The sequence below is a fragment of the Pinus tabuliformis genome, chromosome 4_2, assembly GCF_031772625.1.
Source record: "Pinus tabuliformis cultivar Carrire ecotype Pingquan chromosome 4_2, CPIR1, whole genome shotgun sequence".
In the NCBI taxonomy this organism is placed as follows: Eukaryota; Viridiplantae; Streptophyta; class Pinopsida; order Pinales; family Pinaceae; genus Pinus; species Pinus tabuliformis.
The window spans coordinates 523,089,338-523,110,406 of record NC_142304.1 but is presented as its reverse complement, the minus strand read 5'-3'; the positions used below and the strand labels follow the sequence as shown (position 1 = coordinate 523,110,406).

Genomic DNA, 21,069 nt, shown 5'->3' with positions numbered 1-21,069 from the left:
AACACAAAGGTGATATTAGCTAAATCTTTCCATGAACAAATCCTTGTGGCATTTACTCTTGAAGAGAACAAGTAAACTATAGAATTTTGGATTAATGTGCCCTTAGTCATTATGAGAATTTAAGTAATGGAACAAAATACATTTGGATATTTGGGTGAACATGAAAAATAGAGACCAATTGATATGCATTAAAAATAGACTTGATGAGTAATCAAATGTTAAAGTTGTTTAAGTCATGTCTTTTAGCTTGGAAAGTGATGTATGGGGACCTAAATAGCTTACTATAACCCAGGGAATTCCTAATCAAACCTTCACCTTAATTATGATCTGAAAAATAAAGTAAATTAAACCCCATATATAAACAACAGTCAAAACATTCCATGGAAATTGACTTGGGAAAATAGGTCTTGGAAAATCTATTGAAAATTGTGTAGCTTGGGAGGTACTACTACAAGTCTTGGATGCTCGACTTGTTAGGAGAAAACCCACTTTGTGGGTAAAGTACCGAGGCTAGTGGGTTTTCGAACCTAAAGTAGTGGGCTTAGAACCCAAGTTTATTATTTGTATATTCTATTTGTTGTGGAGGACACATTTGATGAAAAAAAGGGGCTCCTAATGTTGCATTAGAGAGCCTATATATTTGAGAGACCTTGGAGGTCATTTTATCATAGCAATCCATCCTTGAGAGAACAAGATGTCATAAAGTTAGCCAAAAAACTCCAAGAATAAGCTGAGGTTGAGAGGACATGTTTGTTTTAAAGCCGAGTCATCAAGGAAGCGGTGTGTATGATTATCTGTTGAGTAGAAAGGTTTCTGTCTGCTGGTCGAAAGTCTGTTTGGTACCTTGAAGGAGGGAAAAAGCCCTAAGTCTGTAACAGGAGGTCTGAAAGGGCCTCAGGTTTTCTACAACAAGGCCAAAGTGCCTCAGGTAGTGCAAAGAGAGGTCCGAAAGTGGCTCAGCCCTGCGCTGCAGTAGGGCCAAGATGCCTATTGTAAGAGATAAAGAGGCCGAAAGGCCAATGTGAATCAGGCTAGGAAAGAGGCTAGCTAGTGTGGATAGGAGGCTATTGTTTTGTAATAAAGAGGTTTGTTGAGCTATTAATGAAGTATGTTCATTAAAGGAGGCTCGAACAACAAGGTTAAAGGTTGATGTGTGCAGTGAATTGAAGGACTAAATTGACTTTGAGTAGTTGGGAGTGCAAAGCACTGAAAGGAGCCATCCCTGTGAGATTTTTGAAGGCCATGGCCTGCTAGGAAAAAGCTCAAATGGAACTTACTCTCTGTGGAGAACAAAATTGAAAGCGCTCGAAGAAAAGGACTTCAACCAACAAGTAAGTTGATTGATTTCTCTTTCATTTGTTGGGCAGATTGAAGGTCAAAAGGAGCTGACTTCAAGCCCTAGTTGTATATAGTTATATATTAGTCTTGTACTAGGTTTCATAAAGGGCCATGATCTCTCGTGCAAGAACCCTATGATTAATTATTGAAGAACTAATCAAATATGTTTTGGGTCATCTATATCTTTTGTATTTTATTGATTCACTGTTGTTATATTTTCATTGTGCAAAGTTGTTTTGGTTGAGCACTACTAGTGTGTTTGTGTGCTAAGTTGTATGGGCTATCCAACTATAGTCATTGGAAAGAAAAGACTAGGATTGTCTTGTTGGTGAACAAGATATGGGAGTTTGTTGGCAAGGAGATTGCTAGCTAACAACTCCTAAAGAGTTGGTTGAGTTTGAAGAATTGGATGTGAAGGTCAAGCTGATCGTCCTAGATGGAGTAAAAGATCACTTGATACCTCATCTTACTGAGAAGAACATTGCACATGATACCTCATCTTACTGAGAAGAACATCGCACATGATACGTGGAAGGATTTTTAGGATTTGTTCCAGAATAAGAACGAGAACTGGTTGATGGTATTAAGAGAGAAGCTCAAGAACACCAAGATGATGGATGGTGAGAATGTGGCTTCATATCTCACGAGGGTTTCTCAAGTTTGTGATGAGCTTGTTGCCATTGGTGATAACCTTCCAGAATCTGAATTAGTGAGGATTGCCTTGAAGGGCTTCACCGAGGAATGGAAGCCATTTATCAAAGGAATAATTGCTCGAGACAAGTTGCCAGATTAGAACAGGTTATGGGATGACTTCATCCAAGAGGAACTGTGGGACGAGCATCTTCATAAGAAGAATTCTGATGGAGAGAACGTGGCTCTCACTAGTAAGATGAAGGGAAAAGCAAAGAAGGACTTGAGCAAGGTGAAGTGTTTCACATGTGGCGAGCATGGTCATTATGCGAGTAAGTGTCCGCGTTAAAAGAAGGGAGATAATGAGAAGAAGAAAGAGATAGCAATGACTGCTACATCTACTGTTGAGCAAGATGAATTCTCAAGAAGGTTCGTAGAGGATTTTGCTCTAGTCTCTCTTTTCTCAAACGGCACCAGTGATGAGGGGGTGCATGGTTCATTGATAGTGGAGTGTCAAAGCATATGATAAGATTGTGGGAAGTATTTGAGACTCTAACCAAATGGGACTGTAAATTGCACGTGGAAATTGGTTATAAGAGTCAAAAGACTTTTAGAGGGTCAATTATGGAGCCATTCAGGATTAGAGTCAGGAGGGCTGTTATGAGGCTAGGATGTACGGTGGGTACTAGAGCTCAAGTGAAACATGTTGTCTATCTCAATGATTGAGGCTAAGGGGTTTGAAGTATTGTTCCTGGATAGAAAGGTGATGCTCAAGACTAAAGGATCTGACTCCATCGGAGCAATTATTTGAGTTAGGGAGCGTGGTCTATACAAGCTGAAGGGAAAGGTTATAGACCAAGGGAAGAATCAGGTTCCTAAGTCTGTGAAGGAGTCGGGTTCGAGTGAGAGTTTGTAGAGTCATAGGGAGATTCCAAAACCCAAGAAGTGCGTATGGTTAGTGTGAGGTAAGGAGACTTCTACAACTGACAAGAAGGAACCTTGTAATGATATGAAGACCTATCGAGAGAAGAAGAAGCGAGAGGCTTAGGGTGGGAAGGACACTTCCAAGGAAAGTGTTGTTCATTCTACAAGGTAAGATGGATGCCAGAGATTGGGATTATGTTCCTGACAAGTTATTTCCAAGGAATGTAAGTACCTCCCTCTCTAAGAGGAAGTGTTGAAAATTGTGTAGGTTGGGGGGTACACCCACATGTCCTAGGTGGTTGACTTGTAAGGAGAAAACCCATTTTATGGGAAAAGTACCCAATCCAGTGGATTTTGAACCTAAAGGCATGGGCTTAGAACCCAAGTTTAATATTTGTTTATTCTATTTGTTGTGGAGGACATCTTTGATGGACAAAAGGAGCTTCTAAGACAATGTTAGAGAGCCCATATATTTGAGAGACCTTCGAGATCATTTTATTGTAGCAATCCATCCTTGATAGAACAAGATCTCATAAAGTGAGCCACATAACTTCAAGGAGAAATTGAGCTTGAGAGGATATGTCTGTTTGAAGAGCAAATAATTGTCCAAGGAAAGCCGAGTCATTAAGGGAGAAATTTGTGTGGTTCTACATTGAGTAGAAAGGTTTTTGTTTGGTGGCTGAAAGAATGTTTGGTACCCTGAAGGAGGGCCAAAGCCACAAGTCTGCAACAAGAGGTCCGAAAGGGCCTCAGGTTCACTACAACATGGCCAACAGGCCTCAGAGAGTGGATAGAGAGGTTCGAAAGGGCCTCAACCTTGTCCTGCAATAAGGTCGAGAGGCCTTAGGTAGGAGATAAAGAGGTCAAAAGCCTCAGACTAAAGACAGAAGGAAGGTCAAAGTGAATTAGGCTAGGAAGGAGGCCGTTGTTATGCAATAAGGATGTTTTCTGAGCTATTAATGAAGTATGTTCATGTAAGTAGGTTGTTATGTATGTAGTGAATTGAAGGACTAAATTGATTGTGAGCAGCTACAAGTGCAGGGCATTGAAAGGAGTCATCCCTATGAGATTTTTGGAGGCAATGGACTGTTAGGACAAAGGTCAAATAGAGCTGACTCTTTTTGAAAAGGACTTCAACCAACAAGTAAGTTGATTGATTTGTCTTAGATTTTTTGGGCATATTGAAGGTCAAAAGGAGTTGACTTCAAGGCCTAGTTGTATACTCTTGTATACAACTCTTGTATCAAGTTTCATAAAGGGCCATGATCCCTAGTACGAGAGCCCTATGATTGTCTATTGAAGGACTATTAAAACAAATTTTGGGTCATCTATATGTTGTGTATTTTATTGATTCACTGATGTTATTATTTCTGCCGTGTAAATTTGTTTTGGTCAAGCACTACTAATGTGTTTATGTGCTAAGTCTAGTCATATACCAGACTTACGGTGTAAGGAAAATACAACAAAATCAACCTAGGAAAATCCAAAGATTAGACAACTTGGGAAAATCGACAAAAGTGATAAGGAATTAGACTTGAACAAATTCTTGTGGAGAGACTCAGAGTCAATTATGAAAATCAACAAACAAGTCAACTATTGAAAATTAACGGTAGCAAATTGAATATTCGGAAAATTGATGGTAGGAAAATAACATGCAAGTCCACTAGTATGAAGTCAAATAAGCTTTTCTTTTGGACTGAACTTTTGATAGTTATTTTAACTTACTTTTTATTTTCATTAACTGAAATTTAAGGTCAAAAGTTGAAGTGGCACTACCATTATATGATGTTTGGTAATGGATTTAGAGCAAAAGATAGAGAAAGTGGAATCTGGGGTGTAACATATTTTTATCATTTCAACAATTTCAACATTGAGTAAACGAACCCTTGGAAATCTTTCCGTCTTACATCCCTCAAATTGGTATAAAGGATTGTGGGATTGATATGCAAAAGGTGAATTCTAGTAAAGGAAGAATTAGGAAATGCCTAGGGAAGCATTTGTTGGTAATGAGCTTCACCACCTTGTTACTATATAGGTTTGACTCCGTCATGCACATTGTTTGGGTTAGCTGCTCAACATTTTAAGATAGATAGCTTAACATAAAAAAATATGCGATGTAAACAAGTTAAACTAAGGAAGGGACTTTGCGAGTAAGAGGAAAAATTATTTTGATATTTTTGCATATAAGCGGGGCACACCTTGTTTACATAGTTTTATTTTATGTAAGTTAAGAGCTTTATTAGAAGTTGTTTACTTTGTTACTTTTTTTGTATGTAGAATAAATCCTTGATTTAAAGCTTGTTTATGTAATTTTTTTTTTAATTTTTCTTTTCTCGCATTGAAATTTGATTTGACCATTTAAATACACAAAAATACAATACATAACCTTTTAACCCATTCATACCCCACCCGGGTCATCTCGACCATCCTCGAACCCCTCTCAAGTTGTCTTGCACCCCTCGGACCTGCTCAAGTCTTTTTGCACCCTACTCGGGTCAATTGACCACCCAACCCGGCTGGACTTCAGTTTAGTCCCAAAATTTGCTTAGGTTTGCATGACAATAGACTCTCGAGCTCCTCCCTTGTCTCGACTCTCTTGTACTTCGTTGTTGCTCCTTTGCACCTCATCTGAACTCTCGATTGTGTGAGTTCAGTTCATTTGTTGTGTTGTTCCGTTGGGTGTTCATATATATATAAGGGATGATCCTCCCTTCGTGCGGCAACACCTCACTCACACTTGGGTTAGTTCGTCTCATCGGTTGTGCGCCTTGGGTTTGGTTGATCCCCGTCATTCCACCCAATGCTCACACGCCACACTCGTATCACTTGTTCCTCCCAGTCGTTCCACCCATTGGTCGCCCATGTCACCTCGTCTCTTCTCGACTGATGCCAGCTTTGGTTAAATGCACTTGTTCGACTGGCCATCTTGGTTTGCCACTTTGCACACTTTTCCCATTTCTCAACCCATTATACCTGAAGCTGACATACTACTCTCCACTTGACTACTCCTCTCGGGGGTGTTTTGTGCCGCGGGTTGTGGTGCCAGTGGCACCCTCTCATGGTCTAGCTCTCCATCGTTTGGGTAAGTTGGGCGTTCGATTGTCCACATCCACTATGCCACCAAGTCGTCCACATGTGCCCACTGGAAACCCCAAGTGTCATTTTTTCAACACCTCGTGTTGGCGCACCCTCACCCAACATCCCTTTCGTCATTTCCTGCAATATCTTTGTCGCAAATTGTGTGATGGGGATGTCGCTTAAGGTGTGCACCTTGGTTTCTAGGCGCGCCCAATTCTAGGGCCTAACAGCTAGATAACAATTATTGCAAATTCCACAGTGAAGGTACCCTAGAGTATACAAGAAACTCTTCTTAAATCTAACATAATTGTGCAATAATTTTATATTACACACGTACAAACTAAATTGTTTTTTGTGTAGCTAGGGCTTCTTGGAGAACTTGTACACTAGAGAAAGTCTATGTCCACTAACAACGTTGTCTCTTCAAAGAATGTAAAATAAATCGTTTGAGTGGCCTTTAAGTCCATGCAAAACTTTATTGAACCAATGACACTAATCCAATACCGCTTCTCAAAGGAAATGAAAACCTCTTTCTGTAATGCTTTCCAAAGCTACCATTTCCCCTTGGTATCATTATATCATTTACATTATTCATCTAAAATTTTGCTTTGAAGTTGCGAACTTCAGTTGGAGCATTTATGAAGTGATGGATTTTGGAACATCATTCGGTAGAAGCTCAAGGGCTCACTCTCCTCACAGCGAGACTTGGCTCTCCTCATGTTCAATTCTCGTCGTGTGACCCTTCTACATATGTATTCCCATTTCTTGTGGCTGCAACCCAAAAGAGCAAAAGTACCATGCTGGGATTTGATTTGTGGATGTAATATTGATAACATATCGATGCATTTTTCTGAGCGAACCTCCACCACAGAAGTATATTTTTACTTGCATTGGAGTTTTGTGGTATACGAAGCAAAATTGCAAGTGTGCTTGGAACTAGTGCTTTGTCAGCAATAGGAAATAAGGAGGTTCATCAAGATTATTATTTGGTTCAAGAAGTAATGACTATTTTGATGTTGATCCACATTGTCATGACTAATGCTTAGATCATAGTCCCACCTCTTTATATTTATAATTTCTTTGGATTGTTATGAGGAAATTTAGCATTGTCAGAATGGTCTTTATAATGAGCTCGTGGCAACAATGATAACAAGAGTGCCAAAACACAATGCTTATTTATGTGGATGAATCAGACCTTAACCTCTGCTAAACTTAAAGGTGGTGTTGGATATGATTCCTTTATAGTCATAGAGCTTTCTATAATGTAGGTAATAACGCCTATGATTGGGTGGCTATCACATAGTGCATTGTCATGAGAAATCATATCATATCTTCAATGGCACCCCAATAGCAATACATCAATATAGATGACCTCCAAGGATGCCTAGAAATAAAGATTTTCATGAATAGTAGAATTGACACTTTCTCAAAAGAAAGAGACGTGAGAATGGCATAGTAGGGGAGGCACAAATTCAGGCACTAGGGGAGTAACAGATTTGACAAGATGCAAACTTGTGTTAATAGACAGAGGGAGTAAATAGGGAAAAATTTGAGATTCCTAGATGTAGATGGTAGAAACAAAAGTTGAAAATGCATTTAATCTTCATTGCCATTATTAGACTCAAGAGAATAGAAGAGAGATTTTTAGATAATCATGACATACACTATCCATTCATATGATACACAAAAACAATATTTAATGACAGTTGGTTTCATCTTCCAAGTGGTCTTTTGGAATCCTCATGATGCTTCACGTTCACTTGTGTCTTTTCACCTTCTTCTCAAGTGAATAATACAATTTTACATGACACATAAGGGTTATGTTTCCAACACTGAAAGTGTCCTTTGTCGTATACAAAATTCTATAGTATTATAAAATTAAATATGGAGTTCATGAGTATATTCACTTGTGTGCCTATCTTGGTGTATTGATATAATCCATGTTCCACGAAGTCCTAATCCATCTTTTGATAATCGTTTTGCTATAATGTTCTTATCCTTGTATATATGAGACAAGTATATTTGAGAACACTGTAAATAGAGGATTAACATCATCATACAATGGCTGCATGTGAAATTCCTCAATGTTATTTCCTTGTACACCCGTTGAATAACCAAGAGTGAATCACTGAATATAATCACCAAACATCTGCATTTTTGATACGCCAAACGCATGGGCTAGCCTTATTACTAATTAGAGATCTACTGATTCATAGTAATTATTAGCTTTCTATCTTGCCCTAGGTTTGAAAGAAATGCTATGATTTGAAGATCCCACCTCATCCTTCGTTAGGAGCAATCCCCTATGAGGCATCATCAAAGTATGCTAATTGGATGTCCCTGTTGATTACTTCTTCTTTCATCTTATGAAAGATTTGTTTATCTTGAATACGCGAGTAAGCATTCAATACGTTTAGAGAGTGGAAAGCACATTTAAGAGGGAATGTCTCTTTTCGCCCAAATGACTTCAAGTTGTTGACTAACCAAACATCCAAAGCTATGTTAAGAGGAAGGGTTATAATCATCTTTGTATTCATTTTTTCATATTGAGGTCTAAATTCTTCTTCTATGTCGTCACCTTTCTAGGCATCTCTTAATCCAATCATTCTTTTCACCACTTTCCATACCTCTCTTGTATGAAGATAGGCCAAATTAAATGTACAATAGTTTAATTTGGTTGTTGACACAAGTTACACCAACTAGGTCAAATGAAAAATTTCTTTTATAACACTTGTTAGGTGGGAACCCTATTGTTCTAGATGGTTCACCATACTTGTTGCCCCTCCCTCCCTCACTAAGAGTGTTATAAACTAGTTTGGGTACATAGGTTCCAATTGGATTAAGTGACCATACTGACAGATCATCATGTTTTCTTATTTTAACATTACTATATTTTAATCTATGTATGTATCTTAGTCATGCCTCAACATATTCTTTCCCTAGCTAGATCTCCTCTCAAGTTGGCCAATGTTGTTGCCATTTTGTTCATCTCACGTAGTACACAATTGTATAATAGCCTTTACTACCCATCTATTGAATAATGCGAGGTAAACCATGTATTCCTTTTCTTTCTACCTATGAACCAAGGACAATTTGTACTTTATCTCCTTAACAAACTTGCCAAATCAATTGGTTGCCAACCAAATAGAATGTTGAGTTGATGACTTTCTAGATTAATAAGGCATTATGAACTTGTTTTATAGGATTCCTTACCCAATCCTCTATAGAAGCATGAGTAATATACTTGGCTCTTATTACCATTATCCACAACCATTGTCCTTGAATTAATCTCTAGACATTTTTTATTGCAAGTCCCTTGGAGAAGAGAAAGGGGATTTTCGAACCCAAAACTCCATTTGTTTTTGGTAAAGTAGCTTTTTCCATGAAGCTAGAATTTCCTGATTAGATAAAATTGTAGCATAATCTTCTGACGACTTCCAATTCACCTTTCTGAACCTAAGCAAGTGATCTCTAGTATATTGGGATTGCTTCCATTACTATTTATACTAGTACCAGATGACTGCTTATGGAGAGGCATCAATTACACTTTGTATTTGATTTTTTTCCTAGTTTGGCAATCAAACATTACTAATGACATTTTTTTGTATAGGTTTGGCTTCTAATAGAAACCCGGGTACTTCAATTGGTGATCTAGATTTGTCATCTAGTAGGGAAATAATTGAGTTAGATAATTGTTTTTCCTGTTCAGTTATATCCCATAAGGATATTGTATATTTTTCAAAGTTTATAAGCATACTTGTATCTTTATAGAATAACTCCATATAACTTAGATTTCTCAATTACTCATCTTATACACTCACAAAAAAGAAAAATATCATCTGCAAATAATAGATGTGTGATAGTAGAGGTTGTTCCAATGTTCACCCCTTTGAAACTACCAATTTCTAATGCCTCTTTTATTAACCTACTCGACCCCTTAGTGATTAAAAGGAAAAGGAGAGGGGATAAGGGACACCGTTGTCTATGACTTCTTCCTAACTTGAATAAGTGGGGTGCTGCCCCATATATTAAGATAACAAAAGTCTTAATTAATAAGAATATTGATGATAGAGAACCAAGTGTATAAGAATAAGTCTTAAGGTAAATCTAATGTAACCTGCCCTATACTTTGGATAGGCTCATTTTAATCACCATCAATCCTTTGTTCTTGACTTTGATTGAATGAAGGCTCTCTTGAGCTATACCTAGTGCCTCATCACATCTATAGAAATGTATTTTATATAGAAATTTAAAAATATAAAAAATTCTAAGAATTTTTCTGATCAATGGTTAACGATTATTAATAAATAAATAATCATAGAATAAGTTAAACTTAAAACAATGCAATTTCCCCTTCAATATTTTGGTGGGAAATTTTAATGTGAAATCGATCACTCAACAAGTTTCAAAGCTAAGACAAATGTTTGAGAGATGGCCCTTACAATGATTTGTGGGTAAATTCTAATGGGGAATCAATAAGCTAAGACGAATGGTTGAGAGATGGTCCTTACAATGATTTGTGGGTAAACTATAATGGGAAATCAATAAGCTAAGACGAATGTCTAAGAGATGGACCTTACAATGATTTGTGGGTAAATTATAATGGGAAATCAATAAGACCCATTGTTTTTTTTTTCTTTGGGTATTCGAAGGGGTGGGATAAATAACTAGAACACAAAATCATCGTTACCATCAAGGATTATATAACATTGTCGTTGAGAAAACCCCCCATGCCCCAATATGACCCCACAAACCATGCTAGCCAAGATTTGAACTAAGGTGAGTGACATTATCACCATAAGTCCCCATGACTCAGACTACCCTTGACAGGGTAATAAATACTCATTGTTATTGTAGGGTTGAAGGCACTATTCTATTAATAGGTGAGTGAAAATTTGTTGTTGTCTCATTTTTTTTGCCATTGAGAAAATTAAAAGGACAATTTGGTGCAATCAAAGTTATATATGGTAAAAAGACAACCAAATCTTATATTGTTAGGCATTTTTAGCCCCAAGTGATTGATGTTCAAAATGATCCTCTTTATTGATTTGTGGTTTTTAGGTTTGTATTGTCTTAAGAGGTTGATGGGACCCCAAGGACCCACTAGAGTGGAATACTCACACAAAAGAAATAATGCATGTCCCTAGGCCCTATTACCACAAAGTCTTGCAGACTTAGTGCAAAGCCTCACCAGGTGATCCAAACCTCAGGGCAACAAGAGTTTGGCTACCATTGTCACCTCACCAACCTTTCTCCAATTATTTAATGGTGTTTATACCTCAAGGGGGGCTTCCCTATAAGGATCACGTAAAGGATATTGAATATGGATAGCTCAAGGTGGTGAATGAGATCTAATAATGGGGATAGGGTACTGACAAGGCTTGTATGTCTTGGATAATTTTCACTAAAGTTCAAGCACTCTATCCTTAGACCACCAAAGTAAATTAATGGACTATTATAAGTTAGAGTTTTGTAGATTTGAAACGATGGGCTATGCAATGTCATATAACAGGCAAAAGAAAAAACCTTATAGTGAGAAATCAACAAAGGGTCAAGGCTTTCAATTAGATATGAAGGATCTAGGGTTTACAATGGAGTTTTGATGGTTGAAACATGCATAAAACAATAATAGAATGATGGCATCGACCCTAGAAATAGGGTTTAACATGAAACACAATGCTAGATTTTGCCTTAGATAATTATTTGGTGCAATTGCTATTTAAAGAACAATGACACATCAAAGAAAATTACCTTTTTAGCGGTATTTCATATAAATCCTAACCCTAACCCCAAATTTCTAGAATTAAACAAAGAAGAGAGACAATTTATTAAAGTAGAGGGTTTGATAAACACCACCTAGACTAGTGCCTTGTTCGAAATGGTAAAATGGAGTCTTCTAGGGCAAGTTCAATGAGGATGGCCTTGTTGAAGAGGGCGAGATGATTAGGGCATCTACTCATAAACCCTAATGGATTCCTTTTAATGGGAGGTTTTAAATTTAAGATACGCACACTTTGAGTTCTCTTAAAGAATTCAAGGAGAACAATTTTACATATCATAAAGGAGTAGGATTTCTAGATAATTTTAGCAATTTTAACCATGACACCTGTAGAAACCTTACTTCACAAATGTGACATGCAAAATATAGAAAATATATAACAAACTTACAAAATTCTCACAAAAATCGCTTCAATCAATCCCAAGAAACCATTTTCAAGGAAAAATCCACCTCAAAGACCAGTTCGCACAATTAAGATCACATATTGACCAAGTAGAAGAGACAAGGACTAATGCACACTCCTAAAGAGAGGAGAGTGTGATTAGTGAATGATGATCAAAATGAAATGAGACCTCCCTCTATTGATATGATGACAAATAAGTCTCATTTTCATAATTTTACAATCTAAACCCTTAAACAGTTCACTCGAGTGTGCAACAAGCTCAAAAGGTCACAAGCTTATCTTAAAATAGCTAAAAAACATAACAAAATTCCTAAAAATAGGCCCCACATGTGGGAAATAAATGTCTCCAGCATGTTGTCATCCTAGAAATGATTAAGATCCATTATGCAAGTGATGAATAGCTCCATGAGTGCTCCTCATTCCAAGAAATCTCAAAAGGCATGGGTACATCTCCCAAAAGTGCCTCCTCAACCATGACATCATCGATAGAGAGGCCTACATCACCCTACTGTTTGATAGTGGTGTGTATATAGTTCAACTTTTGTGTTATTTACAAGACGTGGGATGAGGGGTTGAAGGGATAGACAAATATGTGAGATGCATTTCTTAATTATATTGGCTTGGACAATAGCCTTGAGTTGGCATTGACCAAGTTGGGTCTTAATCAGTGCTAGCATTGACCACTTTTGATGGTGGTGATCCTCTTGAGGGGTCATCCCCCATTCCAACATATGTAGATCTTGGATTGGGTATAGAGGAGGAGGAGGAGGAGAGTGCAGTGTTAGTGGTGGGGATTTTGATGATTTGAAGAAGGAGAATAATCGATAAGCTATGAGATTCTTCATTTACATTTCTGGTATCTACACTATTCTCATTTTTCCATTGGCATTCCCAACTAGAGTACAATATCTAAAAATGGGCAATATCATCATCTTCCTTGATTCACTTTCAAATATGTGAATCACCATGGTAATTCTCATTTGAAGGAGGTGATTATTGTTGTTTTGATATACACTTTGTTATTAGTGTTTTGGCCAATGCCTCCCTTATGCCTTTCTTCTTCATGTATCTCAAACCTTGACCTTGACATTGTTATGGGCATACAAGAAAGTCTTTTCCACACTTTAACATTCACACATCTTACTTTTCTTATCAAAATGGTGAAGGTTTTCCTTGTATTCATATTCCTTCTTTTAACTAATTCATCATGAATGCTGTTCTTTCTCTCTTAGCATCCACCATGAGCATTCTTGTGAAATCAAGGCTCTCAGGATAATTTCATGATGTTGTTGTTGGGACAATAGTATTTTGATTTTGATTTATAGTTTGGTTATTTTTAACGACATGGTTGTGTTGTTCTTATGCATAAATTTTTGATATTATGGCTCACTTATAAGCATGAATAAGGTGATGAGTGTGTTGTTTTAGTCATGGAATATATATAATAACACTCATTTTGATTTGTATGCAATCACATTTTTTCATGTATTTCAAATTTTTCGTGTAGTGGGGTCTATCGAAAGTATGAAACATGGGTACTCTTTGGATGCAAAATTAAATTCCGCATCCAATGAGTGATGCTGCTCGAAATTTGAGTAAATTCATAGGGAGAGGTCGTTTTGTTTTGAATTTTGACAATAAATCCATCTCAATTCAACAATCCCAACATTCTTTTTTATATTTTAGTTAAGACTAACCTAAGTACCCACAGGGATTTGAACCGGTGACCTATCACAAGGAGTGCCTTAACAGCACACCCATTCACCGTCAATCCAAAGCCCTGTGGGCAACAATCCCAACATTCTTTTATGCAAATAAAGAAAGACTTTTGGGGGTTCAATGTGGTTGGTGCCCTCCTTCCATGGTTGAGGTAACATTGTTTTGAATATTGGTACTTAATGTTTTTATATTTGTTTTAAATCTTAATTAACTTCACTTGTCTTCTATTTGGTTTACTCAAATTTCAAGTGTAGATACTCTTTGGATGCAAAACTAAATTCCACATCCAACGAGTACTCATTATACATACTTTTGAGAAGACCCATATTAATAAAAATTGAAGATATATTAAAAATACATTTATTAAATATAATATAATAATTATATTGTTTTTTAATCAATTCTTTGATGTTAATACTATATATAAAATAATTTTAAAATTATATATAATATTTCAATCTTAAAAATGATAAAAAGTAATAAAAATTTTACACTATAGTTAATTAATGTAGATTAACATAGGTAAGGCAATGGATCGATTGTTTTAGTTTTTATTTATTTATTTATTTATTTTTTTTTTTCTGGATAAAGACTATTCTATTAAAAAGATAAAAAATATTTACAGAGAGGATTAAACCTCTGAGGGGGCCGTAGCCTGCCCATCACCAAAGAAACTTATGCAGATAGCAAACTTCATTCCTTTTACATAATTGAGAGTTTTAGAAGCGAGAATTGAAGTGAGCTTGAGAGACAAAAAACTAGACTGTCCTATAGTTGATCTATGCTTCAAAGGTAGCTGATCACTTACAAAAATACTATCCTTTAAAGCTGCTATTACAAAAAGATCCAAAACCAGACTTTTGACCTGAAGACTGTAACATTTCATGCTGATATCAAAATAAGCCGGAGACATGCACAGAAGGGACCATGGAAACATAACTTGAGTACCAAAAATCAGAAGAGGGACTGCTGTCATGGCATTTGAGCCAGAAGTCTTTAATCCTGCGGAGGAGAGCCTGTCGCGTCCACGTTTCCCTGGTTGGGGAAGCCAATCCAGGTCACCATTTCATTGGCTTCAGCTCCCATCATACTGCCTTCTGGGGGAATAACAAGATTCAGAACGCTTCCAGAAAAGCGCGCTGGTTCACAAGCAAGAATTTGCTCTTGTGGTGAAGCTGGCTGGGGTTGAGGGTCTTCCTGAAGGCCATCCTCGTGCTGCTTGGAACTGTCATTGAGGACTACTCTAGCCATGTCACCCTGAAAGTCGCTCGTATCCTGAGACTGAGACTGAGCCCTGGAGGTGTCATCCGAGCTCATAAGCTCATCTTCCTCCTCCGAGAAGATAACAGTGATAGTGGCTGAGATTAAAGGCTTATTGAGCCTACTTCTGAACATGAACCGGGTAGTTTGAAAGGAACTATTCATAGAGGGCCGAGAATGATCAGAGGGCGGAGAGGATGGAGAGGCAGAGGCTAAAGGAGTGATGCTTTGAGGGGCAGAGCCACAACGACGCCGAGAAACTCCACGAGTACCAGAATTGCTTCCACGCCGGGGGACGCCGCGTCGACGAGCCACTGCAGGGTGCGCAGGCAGCTTGGGTAAATAGGATGACCGAAACTGGGGGAAAGGCGACCAGACACAGGTGGAATAAACCCAGTTAATAGACCAGACACATGCGTAATAAACCAAGTTACTAGACCAGACACAGGTGGAATAAACCAGGTTAAGAAACCAGACACAGGCAGAATAAACCCAGTTAATAGACCAGACACAGGCGGAATAAACCAAATCAATAGACCAGACACAGGCAGAATAAACCAGGTTAAGAAACCAGAGGGGCTTCCATACCCCCTGAGCAGCGCAGAGGTGCGGAAAGCATAACGAGCAGAGGAAAATCGGATTGCAAATGTCAGCTGCAAACACCAGAGAGCACGCCATGTTTAAATCACTTGTCTGAAGATCTCGAACCGAATGAACAATAAATGCTGTGACCAGAGCCTTAATTCCACAATTTGCTCCTTTCATATCAGCTGATAACGAATTGTGTAAACTGCCGGATCCGTCCAAGTGTGTGGACAGTTGTCGGGTTTGCATGCATTGTATTTAACATGCAGTAATTGCACCCGCATCCGGGGGATCGATTGTTTTAGTTATGGAACAGGTATAATAATAATAAATTTTCATTTATGCTAATTATCTATAATATAACACCTATACAATTTTGGGGGTAGTTTTAAGATTTTAATATTATTGAGAATACAAAGTAATAATTAACTTAGAATACTTTTGGTTTGGACTATGGAGGTATCAAAAGGTCATTGTCATTATTGATTCTTTCTATAGTATTGGAGCTTTGCATTTTCATATTTACATTTTGAGTGATGGCAAAATGTGTTCATGGAAAATTTGCTTTTTTCTTAGTGGTTTAAACATTTCATGGTTATTATTTTAAGTAATCGTCTTTTCTAATGTGGTTTAGTAATCGTCTTTTCTAATGTGGTTTTTGAGATATGTACGTGTTGTATTTGGTTGATTGTTAAGGTTTAGTAATTTTTTAATATGTTTTAATTAAATTTTGAAAGTATTTTAGTCATTTTATTATACCAGGTTATATGGTAATTAGTCCAATCTTAATATTCGCACAATAACTCTCACACACCCTTCACACCACACCAAATCTAGTAAGTAAAAGGAAAGTGTACCTCTACTACGGTAGACATGGTTACCTTATTATTATTAAAAAACTATTAAAATATTACTCACCTTGCTTTATGTGTACGTGTACATGTAATTTAAAAGTATTTGGTTCTCATATCAGTAGCCAATTATTTCATGGCCCTCTTCGTCTGGACATATCTCTATTGGATTCCGGTCATTACAAAAGTCAAGCTTGATTATTTCATGGCCCTCTTCGTCTAGACATATCTCTATTGGATTCTGGTTCTTTCAAAAGTCAAGCTTTATTAATGGTGCGTGTGATACGTTTAATAGTTAGTTGATTTGTATTATTACGAATTACGTCTTTTTAGCCCAAATATTTTATGTGACGGTTAATATTTATACTTAGTTTTTAATAATTGAAAAGATATATTAATGTTTTTTTAATTTACATATTGATTTGTAATGACTTAATTAATTTTTTTAAAGGTATAGTTTAATTATTTTGTTTGGTTTTAAAATACATTTTTAAAAAATTAAAATTTATATTCAATGATTTATATTTAAGAAAAATATTAATATTATTTTTAAGGCTCACGAGACACTTAAAACAATTTTTCCAAACTCTCAAAGATCAACAAAACCCGTTGCATTAAGGCATTTCTCTACTCTTATGGCAAATCTTACATTGGCCAAAACAATCATTCTGTCGAAACCCTTCTTAAAGAACACATTATTTACAGCTCGCCATTATTTGACCTATATTGTTAGAAAAACCTTATAAAAAGAAAGACATCCCAAAAACTTTAATCATGAATATATAAATTTAGTCAATTTTGACAATATATTATTAAATGTCTCTACCTTTAAATTAATAATTGATGAATTTATTATATCTTTTTATTTCATGTTTAGATTTTTCTAGCTCCATTGATTTCTATGGTATTCCTATGTCATTACCTTCACATTTAATTGTGTCTCTTTACTTTTCTTATATATCATTAATCATTAGTAAATATCATTAATCATGCTTAATTTTATATATATATTTTTTTCGTATTGCTTTTTACATAAAAAAAATAGATAAAAGATAGATACTCAGCACAAACGTTTTTAAATTTAAAAGTTGTATTATAACCTTTTTAAAATTTAAAGGTGGTATAATAAAACCAATTATTGGAGAAAATAGTTGAAATTTTAATTTAGTTCCTGGTTAGTTTATGTAGCTCATGTTAACCTGGTTAATTTTTAAAATAATTTTTTGCGTTTACTTTGTTTCCCTTTATACACTACAAAATATTATGAAAATATTATGGTGTTCACCTTTTAGACATCTTACAACTTTGCCCTATAACCTTTATAACCTTTATCTACACAATTATTCTCGTATCTCTTTTAATGTAATTATTTGGTAGTTATGTTGATAATTTGATAGGTTTTATTTAATACAAATGTAACTTTGCCATATAACCTTTCTTTACACAATTGTTATCGCATCTCTTTTTTTTGTTATTATTGGGTAGTTAGGTTGATAATTTGATAGGTTTTATTTAATAAAAATGCGAGTGCTGTTATTATTTTGTAGTTATGTTGATAATTGGATAGGCTTTATTTAACAAAAATGGGTTTAAAATAATTGATAATTTTAACATGTTTTTAAGTTTAAATGTTAAAAAAATATTTAATTTTTAATGGTATTTTAAAATTTGATTATTGATATTGTCTCTTGGGTTTATAGATAATCTATTGATTATTTTAATATGTGAAAATAGATGTAAACAAGTTATTTATTTCTTACTTATATTTTTTTTTTCAAAGTTTTATATTTGTTTTGTCTATGTTATGTTATTTTGTTATTTTTCATTTTTGTTTATAATAGATTTTAATATATATGGGTGTTTTTGTTAAATTTTTTGTTTGTTAAAGTTGTTATCTATAAGTGAAATTCATTAGAGTTATTATTTAGTTTTAGTTTTGAAGATGTGTTTTTGTAATTTTTTTTGAATTATGGTAAATTGGTAATTTGTTATGTTAATTTGGGCAGGTCCATAATCACATCTTTTGGTTGTAACTATAACACTATGAGTATATCCAACAACCACACACTAGATATACCAATAACTTATAATTTAAGATGAGCCAAGACACCTTCGTTTCACCAGAGTGGGCTCTATCCCAAGGAGTGGGCTCTATCCCAAGGAGTTCCTACTCTTTCAGCCTCGTCACAATAGGTAAACATATCACTTGGAATTGAACTTGGGTGGATGAGAAAACAAACCATACTCTCAATCACTCAAACTCCTAATCCAAAACACCAAACATTTACATATTATTAATTAGACCTTCCATTTAATTTAACATTTTTGACGAAATAAAAATATTTAAGAACTAATTTTTATATCACACCCCTATTTCAACCCATAATTGGGAGCATGACAAATATTATATATTCCATAAAATTATATAATATGTAACCTCTTATGATTCAAAACGTTATATATATATATATATATATATATATAGTTTTACTATATAATTATTTCTACATATTTTTTATTTTTGTTATTATTATTAGATTTTTTGTTGTTATTATTATTATTTTCTTGGTTCGTTGGTGAAACATATATGGGGATTGAATATCTGATCACTTGGATACAAAGGGTTTGCCAATGTTTTTTTGCTAATTGTGTTACCATCCACAAATTTTTTTCTAATTATTAGTAGATTTTTTTTCAATGGTAACATGTGAATCGTTAACTTCGAAGGATTGTTTTTGGCAAGGCCCAAGATCGAATCACAAAAATTTCCCCTATTCACCGCAATATCAAGATATTCAAAATTTCCTACTCTTTCGGGCTTAGAATAATTACTTGTCAAGATTTTCAACATGCTAAGATGTGTACGAAGAATAAAACCCAGGTGGAGGGGGAATTAAAACCACTAGCTACCATTGATACTATTGTCTTGTAACTATTATTAGAGGTTTTTCATATATATATATATATATAAGTGAGAAGTAATTTATTTTAAAAAATATAATGGGCATAATTTTTTTTTGGTTGCTAGTTAATGTGAGTCTTGAGATGATTGCACGATTAACCTGTGGCTTGAGTAGTCCCATCCTAGGGGCATCTAAGTTACCCAATCACTCGAGATCGCACTTGACCTAAGCCACACCAACGCTTAACATAGATGGATTTTTTCCCACAGACTTTTGAACCAATGACCTTTAGACTACAAAGTGCCTTAATAAAATAGTCTATCACCCCTGTGGCTTGAGTAGTCCCGACCTAGGGGCATCTAAGCTACCAAACCACTCGAGATCGCACTTGACCTAAGCCACACCAACCCTTAACATAGATGGATTTTTTCCCACAGACTTTTGAACCAATGACCTTTAGACTACAAAGTGCCTTAATAAAATAGTCTATCACCGTTTGCTCTATACCTCGTGAGCATCGTAAACATAAACTTTTGATCCAAATTATAGAATTCATTTTTTATTACTTAAAAAAACTACAAATAAAAATATCTATTCCGTGACTCTTAAAAAAATTCAATTAACCTGGCATATATTTCACAAACACAAGTGTAAAAAACACGTCTTTGGAAAACATTTAAAAATAAGATGAACAACGCTCCACTTTCACTCTACCATTAACCACTTTTAATTTATTTATTTTAATTAAAAATACGATTCATAATTAATAATTATTTATTTTAATTAAAAATGCGATTCATAATTAATAAAGTGTTTTTTGGAAAAATATTAATAAACATACTTTACATAATGATTACACAATACGAAGTATTTCTATATAGTCGAAATCTATCAAAACTTGCTTCTTTTCTCATCCACACCCTCTTATGGATTTTGAACCACCATGTGATATTTAATATAAATCGAATCACATTGCAACAACTTGAATCTACAACAAACACCCATGAATGACTTTCATTAAGTTTTCTTTTACGGCAAACACCCATGAACGAATTTCATTAAGTTTTCCTTTACCGCGAGGTGCCCCTCATTATGTTTCTAGCCAAAGACTTTCTTAGTAAGAAAGAAAGAAAAAAAGAAATTATTTTAATGTTTATGAGGTTAAAGATGGCTTATGAGACAAATTGCTTTTCTATTTGGCTCTTGTATTCGGTCTTTTTCCTGTGAAGTCTCACAATAAATGCTCTCATCTTTTCGACAAACCCCTTTTTGAATAGATTATCTCAAGAGCTAGTTGCCAGAGTATCTGCATAACTTTCCCTACTATTTTTGAAGGCCTCACATTCTAAAATGAAATGTTTTTTTGTTTCCAGTTTTCCAGAAGAGCAAAAAATACATACTCTTTCCTCCCACACTTATTTTGGCCTTTTCCTGCACCCTGTTTCACAACGGAGTTGATGAGAATTAGTCCTTAGTTGAGCAATAAGAATTTTGGCTCTCCAAGAAATATTGACCCCTATGTACGCTTTTCGTTGATGATTATGAGTGGGATTAAACTCTTCAATATAGTACTTTTTCTTTCTCCCTAGCGCCTTCTTC

At 35.5% G+C, this 21,069-nt stretch overlaps 1 protein-coding gene across 15 annotated transcripts in view; it reads left to right on the top strand.

The window, feature by feature from the left end:
• The window catches only part of LOC149170286 (uncharacterized), a 135,763-nt gene that overhangs the window by 80,093 nt on the left and 34,601 nt on the right, over positions 1–21,069 (top strand). The window lies entirely within an intron of this gene.